General features: G+C 36.1%; 1 pseudogene; it reads right to left on the bottom strand.

The window, feature by feature from the left end:
- Nucleotides 1-1,489, bottom strand: part of LOC126493613 (fructose-bisphosphate aldolase A-like) — a 7,833-nt pseudogene extending 6,344 nt beyond the window's left edge.
- Nucleotides 1,490-5,581: the final 4,092 nt, after the last annotated feature.

Raw genomic sequence — 5,581 nt, forward strand, 5'->3', positions numbered from 1 at the left:
GTAAGCCAGCTCATGGGCTACACACAATATTAGAAATGGGTTAGAACAATATGTAAGAGCTAGCCAATAAGAAACTGGACCTAGCCGGGCCAGGCAGTGTTTGAAAGAATACAGTTTCCGTGTAATTATTTCGGGCATAAGCTAGCCATGCAGGCGGCCGGGTGCCGGGGACGCAGCCCTGCAGCCGCTCCTATTTCAACAGTGCCACCTTAGGGTTGGCAAGAGACTTGAACCTAGAGTGGCTCCCGGAGCCCAAGGCGATGTCCCTAGTTAGTTCCTTGGGCAGCTGAGGATAGGGAACCTGAAATGGTGAGAGACAATGAGGCAATCACTGGCTGGTCCCAGACTGCCACTTTGGGTATAGTTTCTTTGACAAATCAGACTGTTGTACAGGGCTTGTTTGATGTGCTCCTCCTGACTTCAGGTTCTCCTGAATCCTTCCCCAAGCTTTTAGAGCAGAGGCCTATTGGGTTTAGCCATAAGAAAATGTCTTTGGCTTCAGCAGCAGACACTTATTGATAGCATTAAGAATGATGGGTACCTCTTTCTCACTCTGCCCATTAGACCTGAAAGTGACCCCAGGAACAACAGGAGTCATTGCTTGTTAAAGTGTTGTGACAGGTTCCATGGCATTTTCTCATTGAAAAATTTCTGGGTGCAAGCATGGCCTGGGGTGACCATGTTGGGCTACAGCAATGTGCCTTCTAGAAAGACATGGTTGTCACTCATAGCCTTGTAGATAATAGCCAGTACCTTCTCAGTTACATACTAACAGTATTTCAAGTCATAGTTCGCATCAGGGATGATTTTAGGTTCCACAATGTGTATAATATTCTGTTGACAGATGTTGATGTAACAAGCCAGAACATTGGCATTTTTGATGATGTCAAAGCCTGAGGATATATGTTCCCCAATCTTTGGCACACAACGTCACTTGGCAAAGTCAGTTTCATTCTTATATACTGGGCACAGTGTTCTAATATACCCTTCAACACTTAGGTGGTAGTCTTGCCATTGGTTCTTGCCAGGGGTAGCATGCTCATATCTACCTTAATAGCCTCAACACCACCCAAAGACTTGACAACTTGGGGGAAGGGACATCCATCATCTGTCTTCTGGTATAGTGTCTCATGAAAGATGAGCAAACCCTCCCTTCCCCACACAAATTTCAATGATTCACATCACCTTTAGAAATCAGTAGCAGCTGGGGGTAGAAGTACCTATTTTCCTCCATATTCTCACTGCCAATGGACTGCGACCACTTGGTAATGCTACTTGTAGACTCATCTACAGCCAGAATGCCCTTGCCTGGAGTCATAATTTGATGAGTTATGTCAGCACCTTCTCCCCTCAGGGTCAGTGCTGGGTATAAGTGGGACAATAGTGCCAGGGGATGCCAGGAGGGGTGGGTCTGCTGGGTAAGGCAGTGGGTAGGCAAAATGACTAAAGAGAGATTGTGGTTAGGGTCACCAGAATCCTGTTCCGACATGCTTTCTAAGAGAATGTGATCTCTTCAGCTGGAGCGTATTGTTTTGTTGATTATTATTAGAAGGAAAGTGAACATATAAGTGGTGATATATTCCTTACATTCAAAATGGGGTCATATGACATTTAGTCCAAGGAGATAAATGCTTACTAGAATGTTGTTGTTGTTGTATTGCAGTATCTCATTTCATGTGCTACTTAGGAATCAGAATGTACTCACACTATCACTGAGAGGAAAAGTGTAACCAAGCAAAATTACTTTAGGCATATTAAATATGATCAAAGAACATTATATGTACATAGCATATATTTACTCATGAAAAATAACTAAATATCCCACAGAAATCAGAATTATAGATTTGGCTATCAAGGATTGCTGAAGAAATTGTTATCAATAATTTCATCAAAGTGTCTGATTCCATCTTTTTCTCACTCAGAGATTGAATAGAGCAAAAAAAAAATCATTAAAATAGTATCCTGAATGAAATGATTATGGGCATAGGCAGTGGCTTTATAAAAGAGCTAAATAGAAATATGTCCTTTGTGGATGCTTATTCAGACAGAAAATGAAAAGTAGACAAGTCATTGAAAGAACTGATTATTAGTCCAAAAAGTGAAAATTGAAATAATAATAAATAAGGAATATTCCTCTTGTAAAGATGAGAAAGGAAAATATCAGACGTCTACTGGGATTTCTTTTTGTACAATAATACAAAGAAGGAAGAAATAAAGAAAGAATGGTTGAGTCTTTACTGCAGGAAATAAGAATATACTTAAAAATGGTTGTAGATATCTCTATGGAATAGTATAATGTTTTGATTTTCAGGGTTATACTTGTAAAAAGGACATACTTATTATTGTAAATACAAGTTCTAAAATAATAGTCATAAGAATTAGAAATGCAAAAGCCCAATTGCTCTATATATCAATCCTCAAGATTCTGTGAACGATTGCGCCCTCTGTGTATTCCCTAGTGCTTTGGCCGGGCCAATTTTAAATAGCTCCAGCAATAAATTCCTGCCATTTCTTCTGGGAAGCTATTCCACTACCTAATTAAATTTGTGAGTTGACAACTTTTCCTGACATTCAGACTAAATTTTCCCATGTTCAATTTCAACCTGCTATTCCCACTTCTGCAGCACATGCTTGTAACAGTCTATGTAATCCCCCTGATTCCTCACTACCTACAATTCTCAATTCTGTCCCTAAATTTTACTAGCCCGATGTACTGAGTTCTTTTGAGAAAAATAATCCTTGCAAGATCAGTGACTATACATGGCTTATTATAGACTTAAAAGCAGGTTTGTTTTAAAAGCAAATAGATGAAGTAGTAAGTAGAAATGCACAATATTAATATAGAATCCCAAGCCATTAATGAAATTGAAACTCAGGACAGAAACAAATGATAGCCATTCTTCTCCCCCTAAAGGTTAATAAAGCACTCCACATTTTAAAAGGAGAGACAATCCCCCTATTTCCTTCCCTGGTCTTACTTAATATGCAGAGTTGCTCTTTCCTCCCAACACCTGACAGAGGCGGGGAAAATAAACCTAACATTAAAACCATGATTATTTGTGAAAGAAGTTGCTCAGATTCTCTGTGTTCCTCCAACCTGTTCTTCTTTCCTTTGCTATGATTGGGCAGTGATCTAGGAAGTTAACTCTGCATTTTTTAGTCCATTTTTATGTAGGAACTCTGTCTTTGAGTTGTCAGTGCTCAAATCAAGAGATGAGTTTTCAGTATTTCAACATTGCTTATAAGCGTGTGAAGATATTTTGATGTTGTTTAGTTGTGATTTGTTATTTTCAGAGTAAACCACTTATGATGTGATTCATCTATGAGTTACACTCTAGGAATGAGTCAGGAATTACACAGTGGAGTATTTTGGGTAATTTTTGAGCAAATAGGATAATTTCAGAGAAAATATATGCAAACTCCGGAGTGTTTTGGCAGAAAGTGGGCAGAGAGATTTCTTACCATTATGGAAAATTGCCTTGTAGGCAAGACTCATATTAAACTCAAACTGTATGGAACTTTAGCTTGAACGTAGTTGTTGAATTCTTAAAATTTGAGAGAGTAGGAAAGAAAGTTGTTCTAAATAATAATTTGGGTTTTTTTGAAGACACCATTATTTGGCTGTTTTTGCAAGACTTGCCATAAGTATTGCTGAACAGTATAAATTATACAAAGAGAAGTTCTGTAATACATATTATTTTTAACATTTAAGAAAATATTTTACATCCAAATGAGATATATCTCAGACAATATCTATTTTTATTTATTATCCTACATCATTATGGTTCATAAAAGAGTTAATATCTATATCTTGCACATAATACTCACAGTTCTTGTCCTCTTGAACTTTCCATTGAGGCCATAGCAAAAAGTAAGCATTATAACTGGTAAGAAAAATTGTAACTGACATTCTAAAGTCATATTTTTCTTAAAGTTCCTAACTACTTCATATGACTTTCACTAGTCATTTCCAATATTGAATATACAGAACTCAGGAGAAATACACAGAAAAATAATCACATTAGAAATACATTTAATAAATGTTTACATATCTTTGAGCATTTAATACCCAATAATGTATTTATATATGTATGTGTGTGTCTTCTGTCTTTAATTTCTTCTTTTTTTAGATCTACATCATTTTTTTTTTTTTTTGAGAGACAGGGTTTTGCTGTAGTTTTAGAGCCTGTTCTGAAACTAGCTCTTGTTGACCAGGCTGTCATTGAACTAAAAGAGCTCCACCTGCCTTTGCCTCCTGAGTGCTGGGATTAAAGGCGTGTGCTACCACCGCCTGGCTTTTATAGCTCTTTTGATCTCAATTTTCCTTTTTAACACGTGTGTCTTTAAAACAAACTACGTGCGTATTCATTACACAACTGCTCTTCTGTTGAATTATATTGTTCTAGTGAGCCTTTTCTAATTTTATATTTAAGATAGGTTTTATCAGAATGTGTGTTATTTAAATACTTAAATTTTCTTTGCATATAATTACAGAAATCATTACACAATTTATTGATAGTTATAAAAACTGCCCAAAATTTTTCCAATGGTCTAAATCATAGGATGCTGCAGAACTTGGTTTAGGATTTCAAAACTCTTTAATTTGTATAATATCAAATCACAACTGTTTTATTCTTCCTCTTACCTACACAGTTTGGAATATTTGTCATTGCATATATATGAAGAACAGGACACTCCTCTGTATTTGTATACTGAACATTTGTATCACTGATATCACTAATATTTGAGGTATTACTGTCCTTGAGATGTAACTACTAACATGCTCTGTGTTTCTTTTATCAATAAAAATACTTCCTGATTTATTTTGTGCTGACATATAGCTTTCTTCCTACCTTAACAATAATGTTCCCATTATATTCTAAGTTTTTATGTGAAAATTAAAATATTTGTGCTATTTTTACTTTTGTATATTCAATATTGTCATATTCAATTCTTACATTTTTATTACACACATGCACACCTCTATCCCTCTTTATCCCACACCCTGAACACCCCCCCACACACACACATAGACAAGAAGAAAATGTTTAACAAACTAGTAGTTTGGAGTTTGAAATTGATGCATTTTTTATTCATAGTATTTTCTAATTTTTTTTTTTGAGACAGGGTTTCTCTTTGGCTTTGGAGCCTGTCCTGGAACTAGCTCTTGTAAAACAGGCTGGCCTCGAAATCACAGAGATCTGCCTGCCTCTGCATCTCGAGTCCTGGAATTAAAGGTGTGCACCAACACTGCACGAAATATTTACTGATTTTTAATGACACAGATTTTTTTTTATTTTAGAATAAACCCAAGTAATTTAAGTTACTGTAACAAAATTAGTTTTACTTTTAAAAATATTATAAATAAAATGTTTTAAAAGGACATATTTTTACTAAAGGAAATAAACCTAACATATATAAGAAATACGAGAATAACGGTACATAAAAGCTCACAGTGAGTGAGGTTGGATGCTTGTGACTCTTCTAAGTTGACACTATGTGGTACTTCCACTAGCCTGAGTGTTGGAGAGGGCTGTTTGTTGGTTCCTTCCGCTCATAAACTCAGCCCCTAAATAATCAT

Source organism: Alexandromys fortis, unplaced genomic scaffold (genome assembly GCF_014885135.2).
Source record: "Alexandromys fortis isolate MF-2015 unplaced genomic scaffold, M_Fortis_MF-2015_v1.1 scaffold_276, whole genome shotgun sequence".
Classification (NCBI taxonomy): domain Eukaryota; kingdom Metazoa; phylum Chordata; class Mammalia; order Rodentia; family Cricetidae; genus Alexandromys; species Alexandromys fortis.